Source organism: Lygodium microphyllum, unplaced genomic scaffold (genome assembly GCF_053477565.2).
Source record: "Lygodium microphyllum isolate KBCC unplaced genomic scaffold, Lygodium_microphyllum_v1.1.10 scaffold_68, whole genome shotgun sequence".
Classification (NCBI taxonomy): domain Eukaryota; kingdom Viridiplantae; phylum Streptophyta; class Polypodiopsida; order Schizaeales; family Lygodiaceae; genus Lygodium; species Lygodium microphyllum.
In genome coordinates, this window is record NW_028229551.1 from 25001 (window position 1) to 42500 (window position 17500).

General features: G+C 69.2%; 1 pseudogene; it reads right to left on the minus strand.

The window, feature by feature from the left end:
* Positions 1-17458: 17458 nt before the first annotated feature.
* LOC148008735 (5S ribosomal RNA) overlaps positions 17459-17500 on the minus strand; it is a 119-nt pseudogene continuing 77 nt past the window's right edge.

The window sequence follows — 17500 nt, forward strand, 5'->3', positions numbered from 1 at the left end:
TGTTTCGAGACCGTGGCATGGAAATCCCCTCGGATCACGTCTTGACTCTACAACGCTGACATCGTGGTAGGAAACCCCCTTGCCTTGCCATGACGCTGCGCCTCCTCTCCTCGTCGCGATTGTCTTTGCGTACGTCGTGCCTGGCCCCTCCCTCTGCCTCGCTCTCACGTGATACCCCCTCCTCAAGATGCGAGGTATTTTGGGAGCGGAGGGTGTGCCATGTTGTGGGGGGGTTCGGTGGAGCGGGGTTTTCCGAGGAGGGAGGGCGTGCCATGTTGCGCGGGCGGGTTGTTGGAGCGGGGATTTCTGAGGAGGGAGGGTGTGCCATGTCGCGGGGGGGTGCCATGTCGTGGGGGGGTTTCTTGAGGAGGTCCGTCGGGGGGTGGAAGGTTCCATGTCGCGGGAGGGGGTCGTGTGCAGTGGGGTGTGTCTGCCGTGTCATTGCGGAGCGGGATTTCTTAGGAGGGAGGGTGTGCCATGTCGTGGGGGGGTGAGGTGACGTGCCATGGGTCGAGCGGGGTTTTTGGAGGTGGGGTGCGCGGGGGATGCGCCGCGTCATCGGGGGGTGCGGTGGGGTGGAGGGGTATGCCGTGTCGTGGGGGGGTGACGCGGGGTGGGGTGGGTCGAGCGGGGTTTTTGGAGGTGTGGCGGGGTCGTGTGGATGGAGCGGGGTTTTTCGAGGTGGGGTGCGGGGGGGATGCGCCGCGTCGAGGGGGGGTGCGGTGGGGTGTGCCGTGACGCGGGGTGGGGTGGGGTGGTGTGGATGCAGCGGGTTTTCCGAGGTGGGGTGCGCGGGGGCGTCTTGTGGGGGTGACGCGGGGTGGGGTGGGTCGAGCAGGGTTTTCGGAGGCGTGGCGGGGTGGCGTGGAGGGAGCGGGGTTTTTCGAGGTGGGGTGCGGGGGGGGCGTCGTGGGGGGTGACGCGGGGTGGGGTGGGTCGAGCGGGGTTTTCGGAGGCGTGGCGGGGTGCTGTGGAGGGAGCGGGGTTTTCCGAGGTGGGGTGCGGGGGGGCGTCGTGGGGGGTTGCGCCGTGTCGTGGGGGGGTGACGCGGGGTGGGGTGGGTCGAGCGGGGTTTTCGGAGGCGTGGCGGGGTGCTGTGGAGGGAGCGGGGTTTTTCGAGGTGGGGTGCGGGGGGGGCGTCATGGGGGGGTGCGGTGGGGTGGGGGGGTGCGCCGTGTCGTGGGAGAGTGACGCGGGGTGGGGTGGGTCGAGCGGGGTTTTCAGAGGCGTGGTGGCGTGGCGTGGAGGGAGTGGGGTTTTTCGAGGTGGGGTGCGGGGGGGCGTCATGGGGGGGTGCGCCGTGTCGTGGGGGGGTGACGCGGGGTGGGGTGGGTCGAGCGGGGTTTTCGGAGGCGTGGCGGGGTGCTGTGGAGGGAGCGGGGTTTTTCGAGGTGGGGTGCGGGGGGGCGTCGTGGGGGGGTGCGGTGGGGTGGGGGGGTGCGCCGTGTCGTGGGGGGGGAGACGCGGGGTGGGGTGGGTCGAGCGGGGTTTTCGGAGGCGTGGTGGTGTGGCGTGGAGGGAGCGGGGTTTTTCGAGGTGGGGTGGGGGGGGCGTCGTGGGGGGGTGCGGTGGGGTGGGGGGGTGTGCCGTGTCGTGGGGGGGTGACGCGGGGTGGCGTGGGTCGAGCGGGGTTTTTCGAGGTGGGGTGCGGCGGGGGGGGGGGGGGATATGCGCCGCGTCGTGGGGGGGTGCAGTGGGGTGGGGGGGTGTGCCGTGTTGTGGGGGGGCTGACGCGAGGTGGGGTGGGTCCAGCGGGGTTTTCGGAGGCGTTTTGGGGTGGTGTGGAGGGAGCGGGGTTTTCCGAGGTGGGGTGCGGGGCGGCGTGGCGGGGGGGTGCGGTGGGGTGGGGGGGTGCGCCGTGTCCTGGGGGAGTGATGCGGGGTTGGTTGGGTCGAGTGGGGTTTTTCGAGGTGGGGTGCAGGGGGGGGGGATATGCGCCGCATCGTGGGGGGGTACGGTGGGGTGTGGGGGGTGTGCCGTGTCGTGGGGGGCTGACGCGAGGTGGGGTGGGTCGAGCGGGGTTTTCGGAGGCGTGGTGGGGTGGTATGGAGGGAGCGTGGTTTTTCGAGGTGGGGTGCGGGGCGGCGTCGTTGGGGGGTGCGGTGGGGTGGGGGGTGCGCCATGTCGTGGGGGGGTGACGTGGGGTGGGGTGGGTCGAGCGGGGTTTTCGGAGGCGTGGAGGGAGCGGGGTTTTTCGAGGTGGGGTGCGGGGGGGGCGTCGTGGGGGGGTGCGGTGGGGTGGGGGGGTGTGCCGTGTCATGGGGGAGTGACGCGGGGTTGGGTGGGTCGAGCGGGGTTTTTCGAGGTGGGTTGAGGGGGGGTGGGGGATATGCGCCGCGTCGTGGGGGGGTGCGGTGGGGTGTGGGGGGTGTGCCGTGTCGTGGGGGGGCTCACGCGAGGTGGGGTGGGTCGAGCGGGGTTTTCGGAGGCGTGGTGGGGTGGTGTGGAGGGAGCGGGGTTTTTCGAGCTGGGGTGCGGGGGGCATCGTGGGGGGGTGCGGTGGGGTGGAGGGTGCACCGTGTCGTGGGGGGGTGAGGCGGGGCACGGTGGGTCGAGCCTGGTTTTTGGAAGAGTGGTGGGGTGCTGTGGATGGAGCGGGGTTTTTCGAGGTGGGGTGGGGGGGGAGGCGCCGCGTCGTAGGGGGGTGCGGTGGGGTGGGGTGGGGGGGTGTGCCGTGTCGTGGGGGGTGACGCGGGGTGTCGCGATGCCCCCTCCCCCCCACCATGCCCCGACATGACGTGACGCGCCCCCTCCCCAACATAACATGACAACCCCCCTCCCCCCCCCCCCCCATGACATCCCCCCATCCCCCATGACACGACACGACGCGATGCGCCCCCCCCATGACGTCCCCCCCTCAAAAATTCGCCTCCCCCCTCAACACACACCACCCCACCCCTCCTCCCCCCTCAAAAATTCGGCCCCCCCATGACATCTCCCCCACCCCCCATGACACGACGCGACGCAACGCGCCCCCCCATGACACGACACGATGCGACGCGCCCCCCCTTCCCCCCTCAACACACACCACACCATGTCGCGACGTGCCGCGCCCCCCCCCCCCCCCCCCCCCCCATGACATCCCCACCCCACCCCCCCCCACCCATGACACGACACGATGCGACGTGCCCCCCCCCTCCCCGCCCCCCCATGACATGACACGATGCGACGTGCCACCCTCCCCTTAACACACACACCCACCCAACGCAATGCCCCCCCCCCCCCCCCAACACACACCACACCATGTCGTGACGCATCCCCTCCCCTTAACACACCCACCCACCATCCATGACGCCTCCTCAATAATTCGCCCCTCCCCCCCCCCCCCCCCCAACACACACCACACCACACCACCCCTCCCCCCTCCAAAATTCACCCCCCCCATCTCAACACACACCACACCACGCCTCCCCCCCCCCCCCTCAAAAATTCGCCCCCCCCTTCAAAATGCGGCTTTGTCCACGGTGTGGTGTGGTGTGTATTGGGGGGGGCGCCGCACATCGCGACATGATGTGGTGTGTGTTGAGGGGGGAAGGGGGAGGGGGGGGGCACGTCGTGTCGTGTCGTGTCATGGGGGGTGGGGGGGATGTCATGGGGGGGCGCGTCGCGTCGTGTCGTGTCATGGATGGGGCGCTGGGGTGGGGATGTCATGGGGGGGGGGGGGCGGCACGTCGTGACATGGTGTGGTGTGTGTGGAGGGTGGAGGGGGAGAGGGGGGCACGTCGCGTTGTGTCGTGTCATTGGAGGGTGGGGGGATGTCATGGGGGGCGCGTCACGTCGTGTTGTATTATGGGTGGGGGGGGATGTCATGGTGAGGGGGGCCGAATTTTGGAGGGGGGGAGAAGGGGGGAGGGTGGGGGGGCCGAATTTTGAAGGGGGGCGAATTTTTGAGGGGGGGGAAGGGGTGGGGTGGGGTGGTGTGTGATCAGGGGGGGGCAAATTCTGGAGGGGGGGGGAGGGGTGGTGTGGTGTGGTGTGGTGTGTGTTGAGGGGGGGGGGAGGGGTGGTGTGGTGTGGTGCGTGTTGAGGGGGGGAAGGGGTGGGTGTGTGTGTTAAGGGGAGGGAAGCACGTCGGGTCATGTCATGTCATGGGGCGGGGGGGGGGAGGGGGGCATCGCGACATGGTGTGGTGTGTGTTGGGGGGGGGCATCGCGGTGGGTGGGTGTGTGTGTTAAGGGGAGGGGGGTGGGGTGGGGTGGTGTGTGATGAGGAGGGGGGGCGAATTTTGGAGAGGGGGGGGAGGGGTGGTGTGGTGTGGTGTGTGTTGAGGGGGGGGGAAGGGTGGGGAGGTGTGTATTGAGGGGGGGGGGGGGAGGGGTGGTGTGGTGTGGTGTGTGTTGAGGGGGGGGGCGAATTTTTTTGGGGGGGGTGGGGTGGTGTGTGTTGGGGGGGGGGGGATTTTTTTTGGGGGGGGGGGGGAGGGGTGGGGTGGTGTGTGTTGAGGGGGGGGGCAAATTTTTGGGGGAGGAGTGTGTGTTAAAGGGGGGGGGGGGGGGGGGGCGAATTTTGGAAGGGGGGGGGCCGCATTTTTGAGGGGGGGGAAGGGGTGGGGTGGTGTGTGTTGTGGGGGGGGGGGGGGGGTGGGCGAATTTTTGGGGGGGGGAGGGTGGTGTGGTGTGTTGAGGGGGGGGGGCGAATTTTTGAGGGGGGGGGGGAGGGGTGGTGTGGTGTGTTGAGGGGGGGGGGGAGGTGGGGGGCGGTGGAATTTCTGAGGGGGGGGGGGAGGGGTGGTGTGGTGTGGTGTGGTGTGTGTTGGGGGGGGGGGAAGGGTGGGGAGGTGTGTATTGAGGGGGGGGGGGCGAATTTTTGGGGGGGGGGGGGCAAATTTTGGAGGGGGGGGGGGGAGGGGTGGTGTGGTGTGTGTTGAGGGGGGGGGCCGAATTTTTTTGGGGGGGGGGTGGGGTGGTGTGTGTTGGGGGGGGGGCGAATTTTTTGGGGGCGGGGGGGGGGGGAGGGGTGGGGTGGTGTGTGTTGGGGGGGGGGGCGAAATTTGGAGGGGGGGAAGGGGAGGGGTGGTGTGGTGTGGTGTGGTGTGTGTTGGGGGGGGGGGGGATTTTTGAGGGGGGGGGGGAGGGGTGGTGTGTGTTGAGGGGCGCGGGGGGGGGGGGGCGGGGGGAGGGGTGGTGTGTGTTGAGGGGGGGGAGGGGGGGGGGCGAATTTTGGAGGGGGGAGGGGTGGTGTGGTGTGGTGTGGTGTGTGTTGAGGGGGGGGGCAATTTTTGGGGGGGGGGGCAAAATTTGGAGGGGGGGAGGGGTGGTGTGGTGTGTGTTGGGGGGGGGGGGTTGGGTGGTGTGTTTTGAGGGGTGAGGGGTGGGAAATTTTTTGGGACGTGGGAGGGGTGGTGTGGGGTGGTGTGTGTTGAGGTGGGGGGGGGGAGGGGTGGTGTGGTGTGGTGTGTGTTGAGGGGGGGGGGGCGAATTTTTGGGGGGGGGGGCGAATTTTTGGGGGGGGGGAGGGGTGGGGTGGTGTGTGTTGAGCGGGGGGCGAAATTTGGAGGGGGGGAAGGGGAGGGGTGGTGTGGTGTGGTGTGTGTTGAGGGGGGGGGGATTTCTGAGGGGGGGGAGGGGTGGTGTGGTGTGTGTTGAGGGGGGGGAAAGGGTGGGGAGGTGTGTATTGAGGGGGGGGGGGGGCGAATTTTTGGGGGGGGGGGCAAATTTTGGAGGGGGGGGGAGGGGTGGTGTGGTGTGTGTTGAGGGGGGGGGGGTGGGGTGGTGTGTGTTGAGGGGGGGGGGGGAGGGGTGGTGTGGGGTGGTGTGTGTTGAGGGGGCGGGGGGAGGCGAATTTTGGAGGGGGGGGGAGGGGTGGTGTGGTGTGGTGTGTGTTGAGGGGGGGGGAAATTTTTGGGGGGGGGGGGATTTGTGTGGTGTGGTGTGGTGTGGTGTGTTTTGTGTGTTGAGGGGGGGGGGGGGGGGAGGGGTGGTGTGGTGTGTGTTGGGGGGGGGGGTGGGGTGGTGTGTTTTGAGGGGTGGGGGGGGGGGGGGGAAATTTTTGGGGGGGGGGGGAGGGGTGGTGTGGGGTGGTGTGTGTTGAGGGGGGGGGGGGAGGGGTGGTGTGGTGAGGTGTGTGTTGAGGGGGGGGGGAGGGGTGGGGTGGTGTGTGTTGAGGGGGGGGGGCGAAATTTGGAGGGGGGTGGTGTGGTGTGGTGTGGTGTGTGTTGAGGGGGGGGGGGATTTTTGAGGGGGGGGAGGGGTGGTGTGGTGTGTGTTGAGGGGGGGGGGGGGAAGGGTGGGGAGGTGTGTATTGAGGGGGGGGGGGGCGAATTTTTGGGGGGGGGCAAATTTTGGAGGGGGGGGGGAGGGGTGGTGTGGTGTGGTGTGTGTTGAGGGGGGTGGCTGAATTTTTTGGGGGGGGGGGGTGGGGTGGTGTGTGTTGGGGGGGGGGGGGGCGAATTTTTTGGGGGCGGGGGGGGGGGGGGGGGGAAGGGGTGGGGTGGTGTGTGTTGAGGGCGGGGCGAAATTTGGAGGGGGGGAAGGGGAGGGGTGGTGTGGTGTGGTGTGGTGTGTGTTGAGGGGGGGGGGGGATTTTTGAGGGGGGGGAGAGGAGTGGTGTGGTGTGTGTTGGGGGGGGGGGGGGGGGAAGTTTTGAGGGGGGGGGGGGGGGGGAATTTTTTGGGGGGGGGGGGGGGGAGGGGAGGTGTGTGTTGAGGGGGGGGGGGGGGGAAGGGGCGAAATTTGGAGGGGGGGCGAATTTTTGGGGGGGGGGGAGGGGTGGGGAGGTGTGTGTTGAGGGGAAGGAGAAATTTGGAGGGGGGGAAGGGGAGGGGTGGTGTGGTGTGTGTTGAGGGGGGGGGGAGGGGTGGTGTGGTGTGTGTTGAGGGGGGGGGGTGGGGTGGGGTGGTGTGTGTTGACGGGGGGGGGGGGATTTTTGGGGGGGGGGGAGGGGTGGTGTGTGTTGAGGGGGGGGGCGAATTTTGGAGGGTGGGGTGGTGTGGTGTGGTGTGGTGTGTGTTGAGGGGGGGGGGGCAATTTTTTGGGGGGGGGGCAAAATTTGGGGGGGGGGGGAGGGGTGGTGTTTTGTGTTTTTTGGGGGGGGGGCAATTTTTTGGGGGGGGGGGGCAAAATTTGGGGGGGGGGAAAAACACCACACCACACCACACCACACCACCCCCCCTCCAAAATTCGCCCCCCCCCCCCAACACACAACACCACCCTCCCCCCCCCCCCCCCCCCAAAAATTCGCCCACCCCCCCCCTCCCCCCCCCCTCCCCCCCCCCTCAAAAATTCGGCCCCCCCCCCTCGAAAATTCGTCTCCCCCCCCCCCCCCCCCCCTTAACACACACTCCTCCCCCAAAAATTTGCCCCCCCCTCAACACACACCACCCCACCCCTCCCCCCCCCCCCCCAAAAGAATTCGGCCCTCCCCCCCCCCCCAACACACACCACCCCACACCCGCCCCCCAAAAAAATTCGCCCCCCCCCCCTCCCTCAACACACACCACACCACACCACCCCTCCCCCCCCCTCCAAAATTCGCCCGCCCCCCCTCCCCCCAACACACACCACCCCTCCCCCCCCCCCAAACAATTCGCCCCCCCTCTCCCCTCAATACGCACCTCCCCACCCTTCCCGCCCCCCCCCCCCCCCCCCCCCCCATCACACACCACCCCACCCCACCCCTCTCCCCTTAACACACACACCCACCCACCGCGATGCCCCCCCCCAACACACACCACACCATGTCGCGATGCCCCCCTCCCCCCCCCCCCCCCCCCCCCGCCCCATGACATGACACGACCCGACGTGCTCCCCTCCCCTTAACACACACACCCACCCCTTCCCCCCCTCAACACGCACCACACCACACCACCCCTCCCCCCCCCCTCAAAAATTTCCCCCCCCCCCCCCCCCCCCCCCCAACACACACCACACCACACCACCCCTCCCCCCCCTCCAAAATTCGCCCCCCCCCCCCCCTGATCACACACCACCCCACTCCACCCCTTCCCCCCCCTCAAAAATTCGCCCCCCTTCAAAATTCGGCCCGCCCACCCTCCCCCCTTCTCCCCCCGGGCCTCCAAAATTCGGCCCCCCTCACCATGACATCCCCCCCCACCCATAATACAACACGACGTGACGCGCCCCCCATGACATCCCCCCACCCTCCAATGACACGACACGACGCGACGTGCCCCCCTCTCTCCCTTCACCCTCCACACACACCACACACACACACCACACCATGTCACGACGTGCCCCCCCCCCCCCCCCCCCCCCCCCCCATGACATCCCCACCCCACCTCCCCATCCATGACACGACATGACGCGACGCGCCTCCCCATGACATCCCCCCCACCCCCCATGACACGACACGACGCGACGTGCCCCCCCCTCCCCCTTCCCCCCTCAACACACACCACATCATGTCGCGACGTGCGGCGCCCCCCCCCAATACACACCACACCACACCGTGGACAAAGCCGCATTTAGAAGGGGGGGGCGAATTTTTGAGGGGGGGGGAGGCGTGGTGTGGTGTGTGTTGAGATGGGGGGGGTGAATTTTGGAGGGGGGAGGGGTGGTGTAGTGTGGTGTGTGTTGGGGGGGGGGGGGGGCGAATTATTGAGGGGGCGTCATGGAGGGTGGGTGGGTGTGTTAAGGGGAGGGGAGCACGTCGCGTCGTGTCAGGCCATGGGGCACGGGGGGGGGGGGGGGGGAGGAGGGGGTGCGTCGCGACATGGTGTGGTGTGTGTTGGGGGAGGGGGGGCATTGCGTTGGGTGGGTGTGTGTGTTAAGGGGAGGGTGGCACGTCGCATCGTGTCGTGTCATGGGGGGGCGGGGAGGGGGGGGCGCGTCACATCGTGTCGTGTCATGGGTGGGGGGGGGCGCGGCACGTCGCGACATGGTGTGGTGTGTGTTGAGGGGGGAAGGGGGGGGGGAGCGTCGCGTCGTGTCGTGTCATGGGGGGGCGCGTCGCGTCGCGTCGTGTCATGGGGGGTAGGGGGGAATGTCATAGGGGGGCCGAATTTTTGAGGGGGGGGAGGGGTGGGGTGGAGTGTGTTGAGGGGGGAGGTGAATTTTTGAGGGGGGGACGTCATGGGGGGGGGGGCGCATCGCGTCGTGTCGTGTCATGGGGGATGGGGGGATGTCATGGGGGGGGGGGAGGGGGGTTGTCATGTTATGTTGGGGAGGGGGCGCGTCGCATCATGTCGGGGCATGGTGGGGGGAGGGGGCATCGTGACACCCCGCGTCACCCCTGACGACACGGCACACCCCCCCACCCCACCCCACCGCACCCCCTACGACGGGGCGCCTCCCCCCCCACCCCACCTCGAAAAACCCCGCTCCATCCACAGCACCCCACCACTCCTCCAAAAACCAGGCTCGACCCACCGTGCCCCGCCTCACCCCCCCACGACCCACCGTGCGCACCCTCCAGGCTCAACGCACCGTGCCCCGCCTCACCCCCCACGACCCACCAGGCTCGACCCACCGTGCGCACCCTCCACCCCACTGTACCCCCCCACGATGCCCCCCGCACCCCACCTCGAAAAACCCCGCTCCCTCCACACCACCCCACCACGCCTCCGAAAACCCCGCTCGACCCACCCCACCTCATGTGAGCCCCCCCACGACACGGCACACCCCCCACACCCCACCGCAACCCCCCCACAACGCCCCCCCCGCACCCCACCTCGAAAAACCCCGCTCCCTCCACGCCACACCACAAATGCCTCCGAAAACCCCGCTCGACCCACCCCACCCCGCGTCACCCCCCCACGACATGGCGCACCCCCCACCCCACCGCACCCCCCAACGACGCCGCCCCGCATCCCACCTCAAAAAACCCCGCTCCCTCCATACCAGCTCACCACGCCTCCGAAAACCCCGCTCGACCTACCCCACCTCGCGTCAGCCCCCCACGACACGGCACACCCCCCACACCCCACCCCCCCCCCCCCCCCTCAACACACACCACACCACACCACACCACCCCTCCCCTTCCCCCCCTTCAAATTTCGCCTTCCCCTCAACACACACCACCCCACCCCTCCCCCCCCCCCCAAAAAATTTGCCCCCCCCTCCAAAATTCTCTCCTTCCCGCCCCAAAAATTCGCCCCCCCCCTCAACACACACCACACCACACCACCCCTCCCCCCCCTCCAAAAATTTCCCCCCCCCCCTCAAAAATTTCCTCCCCCCCCCCCCCCCCCCCTCTGAACACACACCACACCACCCCTCCCCCCCCCCCCCTCAACACACACCACACCACACAACACCACACGTCCCCTTCCCCCCTCCAAATTTCGCCACCCCCTCAACACACACCACACCACCCCTCCCCCCCCCCCCGCCCCCAAGAAATTCGCCCCCCCCCAACACACACCACCCCACCCCCCCCCCAAAAAATTTGGCTACCCCCCTCAAAACACACCACACCACACCACCCCTCCCCCCCCTCCAAAATTTGGCCCCCCCCCGCCCCCAACACACACCACCCCTCCCCCCCCCCCCCAAAAATTCGCCCCCCCCCTCAATACACACCTCCCCACCCCTCCCCCCCCCCCCTCAACACACACCACCCCACCCACCCCCTCAACACACACAACACCACCCCTCCCCCCCCCCCAACACACACCACACCACCCCTCCCCTTCCCCCCCTCCAAATTTTGCCCCCCCCCTCAACACACAACACCCCACCCCTCCCCCCCCACCCCCCTCCAAATTTCGCCCCTTCCCCCCCCCCAAAATTTCGCCCCCCCCCAAAAATCCCCCCCCCCCCCCTCAACACACACCACCCCACCCCCCCCCCCCCCCCCAACACACACCACACCACCCCTCCCCCCCCCTCAAAAATTCCCCCCCAACACACAAAACACCACCGCTCCCCCCCCCCCCTCAAAAATCCCCCCCCCCCCCTCAACACACACCACACCACACTACACCACCCCTCCCCCCCCCCTCCAAATTTTGCCCCCCCCCCCCCCCCCTCAACACAAAAAACACCACCCCTCCCCCCCCCCCAAAAATCCCCCCCCCCCCCCCTCAACACACACCACACCACACCACCCCTCCCCCCCCCTCAACACACACCACACCACACCACCCCTCCCCCCCCCTCCAAAATTCACCCCCCCCCCCCCCCCTCCCCCCCACCTCAACACACACCACCCCTCCCCCCCCCACTCAACACACACCACCCCACCCCCCCCCCCTCCCCCCCCTCAACACACACCACACCACACCACACCACACCACACCACACCACACCACACCACACCACACCACCCCTCCCCTTCCCCCCCTCCAAATTTCGCCTTCCCCTCAACACACACCACCCCACCCCTCCCCCCCCCCCCCCCCAAAAAATTCGCCCCCCCCCCTCAACACACACCACACCACACCACACCACACCACCCCTCCCCCCCCCCCCCCCTCAACACACACCACACCACCCCTCCCCCCCGCCCTCAAAAATCCCCCCCCCCCCCTCAACACACACCACACCACACCACACCACACCACACCACACCACCCCTCCCCTTCCCCCCCTCCAGATTTCGCCCCCCCCTCAACACACACCACCCCACCCCTCCCCCCCCCCCCCGCCCCCAAAAAATTCGCCCCCCCCCAACACACACCACCCCAACCCCCCCCCCCCCCCCCCCAAAAAAAATCGGCCCCCCCCCCTCAACACACACCACACCACACCACCCCTCCCCCCCCTCCAAAATTTGCCCCCCCCCCCCCCCCCCCCTCAATACACACCTCCCCACCCTTCCCCCCCCCCCCCCCCCCGTACACACACCACACCACACCACACCACCCCTCCCCCACCCCCCCCCCCCCCCCCCCCAACACACAACACCACCCTCCCCCCCCCCAAAAATTCGCCCCCCCCCCCCCACAAAACACACCACCCCACCCCTCCCCCCCCCCTCAAAAATTCGGCCCCCCCTCCAAAATTCGCCCCCCCCCCTTAACACACACTCCTCCCCCAAAAATTTGCCCCCCCCTCAACACACACCACCCCACCCCTCCCCCCCCCCCCCCAACACACACCACCCCTCCCCCCCCCCACCCCCCCTCAATACACACCTCCCCACCCCTCCCGCCCCCCCCCCCCCCCCGCTCAACACACACCACACCACACCACCCCTCCCCCCCCTCTCAAAAAATTTGCCCCCCCCCCATCACACACCACCCCACCCCACCCCCCTCCCCTTAACACACACACCGACCCACCGCGATGCCCCCCCCCAACACACACCACACCATGTCGCGATGCCCCCCTCCCCCCCCCTTAACACACACACCCACCCCTTCCCCCCCTCAACACGCACCACACCACAAAACCCCTCCCCCCCCCCCCCCCCCCCTCAAAAATTCGCCCCCCACCCCCCCCTCAACACACACCACACCACACCACCCCTCCCCCCCCTCCAACATTCGCCCCCCCCCCCCCCTGATCACACACCACCCCACTCCACCCCTTCCCCCCGCCTTAAAAATTCACCCCCCTTCAAAATTCGGCCCCCCCACCCTCCCCCCTTCTCCCCCCGGGCCTCCAAAATTCGGCCCCCCTCACCATGACATCCCCCCCCACCCATAATACAACACGACGTGACGCGCCCCCCATGACATCCCCCCACCCTCCAATGACACGACACGATGCGACGTGCCCCCCTCTCCCCCTTCACCCTCCACACACACCACACCATGTCACGACGTGCCGCCCCCCCCACCCCCCCCCATGACATCCCCACCCCACCTCCCCATCCATGACACGACACGACGCGACGCGCCCCCCCATGACATCCCCCCCACCCCCCATGACACGACACGACGCGATGTGCCCCCCCCTCCCCCTTCCCCCCCTCAACACACACCACATCATGTCGCGACGTGCGGCGCCCCCCCCAATACACACCACACCACACCGTGGACAAAGCCGCATTTTGAAGGGGGGGGCGAATTTTTGAGGGGGGGGGGGGAGGCGTGGTGTGGTGTGTGTTGAGATGGGGGGGGGGTGAATTTTGGAGGGGGGAGGGGTGGTGTAGTGTGGTGTGTGTTGGGGGGGGGGGGGGGGCGAATTATTGAGGGGGCGTCATGGAGGGTGGGTGGGTGTGTTAAGGGGAGGGGAGCACGTCGCGTCGTGTCAGGCCATGGGGCACGGGGGGGGGGGGGGGGAGGGGGTGCGTCGCGACATGGTGTGGTATGTGTTGGGGGGGGGGCATTGCGTTGGGTGGGTGTGTGTGTTAAGGGGAGGGTGGCACGTTGCATCGTGTCATGTCATGGGGGGGCAGGGAGGGGGGGGGGCGCGTCACATCGTGTCGTGTCATGGGTGGGGGGGGGGTGGGGTGGGGATGTCATGGGGGGGGGGCGGCACGTCGCGACATGGTGTGGTGTGTGTTGAGGGGGGAAGGGGTGGGGGCGCGTCGCGTCGTGTCGTGTCATGGGGGGGCGCGTTGCGTCGCGTCATGTCATGGGGGGTGGGGGGGAATGTCATGGGGGGGCCGAATTTTTGAGGGGGGGGAGGGGTGGGGTGGAGTGTGTTGAGGGGGGAGGCGAATTTTTGAGGGGGGGACGTCATGGGGGGGGGCGCATCGCGTCGTGTCGTGTCATGGGGGATGGGGGGATGTCATGGGGGGGGGGGAGGGGGGTTGTCATGTTATGTTGGGGAGGGGGCGCGTCGCGTCATGTCGGGACATGGTGGGGGGGAGGGGGCATCGCGACACCCCGCGTCACCCCCGACGACACGGCACACCCCCCCACCCCACCCCACCGCACCCCCCTACGACGCGGCGCCTCCCCCCCACCCCACCTCGAAAAACCTCGCTCCATCCACAGCACCCCACCACTCCTCCAAAAACCAGGCTCGACCCACCGTGCCCCGCCTCACCCCCCCACGACACGGCGCACCCTCCACCCCACCGCACCCCCCCACGATGCCCCCCGCACCCCACCTCGAAAAACCCCGCTCCCTCCACACCACCCCACCACGCCTCCGAAAACCCCGCTCGACCCACCCCACCTCACGTGAGCCCCCCCACGACACGGCACACCCCCCACACCCCACCGCAACCCCCCACGACGCGGCGCATATCCCCCACCCCCCCTCACCCGACCTCGAAAAACCCCGCTCGACCCACCCAATCCCGCGTCACTCCCCCATGACAAGGCACACCCCCCCACCCCACCGCACCCCCCCACGACGCCCCCCCCGCACCCCACCTCGAAAAACCCCGCTCCCTCCACGCCACACCACAAATGCCTCCGAAAACCCCGCTCGACCCACCCCACCCCGCGTCACCCCCCCACGACATGGCGCACCCCCCACCCCACCGCACCCCCCAACGACGCCGCCCCGCACCCCACCTCGAAAAACCCCGCTCCCTCCATACCACCCCACCACGCCTCCGAAAACCCCGCTCGACCCACCCCACCTCGCGTCAGCCCCCCACGACACCGCACACCCCCCACACCCCACCGAACCCCCCCACGACGCGGCGCATATCCCCCCCCCCCCCCCCCGCACCCCACCTCGAAAAACCCCAGTCCACCCACCCAACCCCGCGTCACTCCCCCAGGACACGGCGCACCCCCCCACCCCACCGCACCCCCCCACGACGCCCCCCCGCACCCCACCTCGGAAAACCCCGCTCCCTCCACACCACCCCAACACGCCTCCGAAAACCCCGCTCGACCCACCCTACCTCGCGTCAGCCCCCCCACGACACGGCACACCCCCCCACCCCACTGCACCCCCCCACGACGCGCCGCATATCCCCCCCCCCCCGCACCCCACCTCAGAAAACCCCGCTCGACCCACCCCACCCCGCGTCACCCCCCCACGACACGGCGCACCCCCCACCCCACCGCACCCCCCCACGACGCCCCCCCCCCCCCCCCCCCCACCCCACCTTGAAAAACCCCGCTCCCTCCACGCCACACCACCACGCCTCCGAAAACCCCGCTCGACCCACCCCACCCCGCGTCTCCCCCCCACGACACGGCGCACCCCCCCACCCCACCGCACCCCCCCGCACCCCACCTCGAAAAACCGCGCTTCCTCCACAGCACCCCACCTCTCCTCCAAAAACCCCGCTCGACCACCCCCACCCCGCGTCACCCCCCATGACACGGCGCACCCCCCCACGACGCCCCCCCGCACCCCACCTCCAAAAACCCCGGTCCCTCCACAGCACCCCACCTCTCCTCCAAAAACCCCGCTTGACCACCCCAACCCCGCGTCACTCCCCCATGACACGGCGCACCCCCCCACCCCACCGCACCCCCCCACGATGCCCCCCCGCACCCCACCTCGAAAAACCCCGCTCCCTCCACGCCTCCGAAAACCCTGCTCGACCCACCCCACCCCGCGTCACCCGCCACGACACGACGCACCCCCCTACGACGCCCCCCCGCACCCCACCTCGAAAAACCCCGCTCCCTCGGCGCCACACCACAAATGCCTCCGAAAACCCCGCTCGACCCACCCCACCCTGCGTCACCCCCCCACGACACGGCGCACCCCACACCCCACCGCACCCCCCCACGATGCCCCCCCCACTCCACCTCGAAAAACCCCGCTCCCTCCACGCCACACTACCATGCCTCCGAAAACCCCACTCGACCCACCCCACCCCGCGTCTCCCCCCCACGACACGGCGCACCCCCCACACCCGACCGCACCCCCCCGCACCCCACCTCGAAAAACCGCGCTCCCTCCACAGCACCCCACCTCTCCTCCAAAAACCCCGCTCGACCACCCCCACCCCGCGTCACCCCCCACGACACAGCGCACCCCCCCACGATGCCCCCCCGCACCCCACCTCCAAAAACCCCGCTCCCTCCACAGCACCCCACCTCTCCTCCAAAAACCCCGCTTGATCACCCCAACCCGCGTCACTCCCCCATGACACGGCGCACCCCGCCACCCCACCGCACCCCCCCACGACGCCCCCCCGCACCCCACCTCGAAAAACCCCGCTCCCTCCACGCCTCCGAAAACCCCGCTCGACCCACCCCACCCCGCGTCACCCGCCACTTGATGGCGCACCCCCCCACGACGCCCCCCCCGCACCCCACCTCGAAAAACCCCGCTCCCTCCTTGCCACACCACAAATGCCTCCAAAAACCCCGCTCGACCCACCCCACCCCGCGTCACCCCCCACGACACGGCGCACCCCCCCACCCCACCGCACCCCCCCACGACACCCCCCCCGCACCCCACCTCGAAAAACCCCACTCCCTCCACAGCACCCTGCCACGCCTTCGAAAACCCCGCTCGACCCACCCCACCCCGCGTCACCCCCCCACGACACGGCGCACCCCCCACGACGCCCCCCCGCACCCCACCTCGAAAAACCCCGCTCCCTCCACAGCACCCCGCCACGCCTCCGAAAACCCCGCTCGACCCACCCCACCCCGCGTCACCCGCCACGACACGGCGCACCCCCCCACGACGCCCCCCCCGCACCCCACCTCGAGAAACCCCGCTCCCTCCACACCACACCACAAATGCCTCCGAAAACCCCGCTCGACCCACCCCACCCCGCGTCACCCCCCCATGACACGGCGCACCCCACCTCGAAAAACCCCGCTCCCTCCACGCCACCCCGCCACGCCTCCGAAAACCCTGCTCGACCCACCCCACCCCGCGTCACCCCCCCACGACGCCCCCGCGCACCCCACCTCGGAAAACCCGCTGCATCCACACCACCCCACCCCACCTCGAAAAACCCGCTGCATCCACACCACCCCACCCCGCGTCACGGCACACCCCACCGCACCCCCCCTCGACGCGGCGCATCCCCCCCGCACCCCACCTCGAAAAACCCCGCTCCATCCACACGACCCCGCCACGCCTCCAAAAACCCCGCTCGACCCACCCCACCCCGCGTCACCCCCCCACGACACGGCACACCCCTCCACCCCACCGCACCCCCCGACGACGCGGCGCATCCCCCGCGCACCCCACCTCCAAAAACCCCGCTCGACCCACGGCACGTCACCTCACCCCCCCACGACATGGCACACCCTCCCTCCTAAGAAATCCCGCTCCGCAATGACACGACACACACACCCCACTGCACACGACCCCCTCCCGCGACATGGAACGTTCCACCCCCCGACGGACCTCCTCAAGAAACCCCCCCACGACATGGCACCCCCCCGCGACATGGCACACCCTCCCTCCTCAGAAATCCCCGCTCCAACAACCCGCCCGCGCAACATGGCACGCCCTCCCTCCTCGGAAAACCCCACTCCACCGAACCCCCCCACAACATGGCACACCCTCCGCTCCCAAAATACCTCGCATCTTGAGGAGGGGGTATCACGTGAGAGCGAGGCAGAGGGAGGGGCCAGGCACGACGTACGCAAAGACAATCGCGACGAGGAGAGGAGGCGCCGCGTCATGGCAAGGCGAGGGGATTTCCTACCACGATGTCAGCGTTGGAGAGTCAAGACGTGATCCGAGGGGATTTCCATGCCACGGTCTCGAAACAAGCATGCAAAAGGGTGCAGCACCAGGACTTCCCGGGAGGTCACCCATCCCAG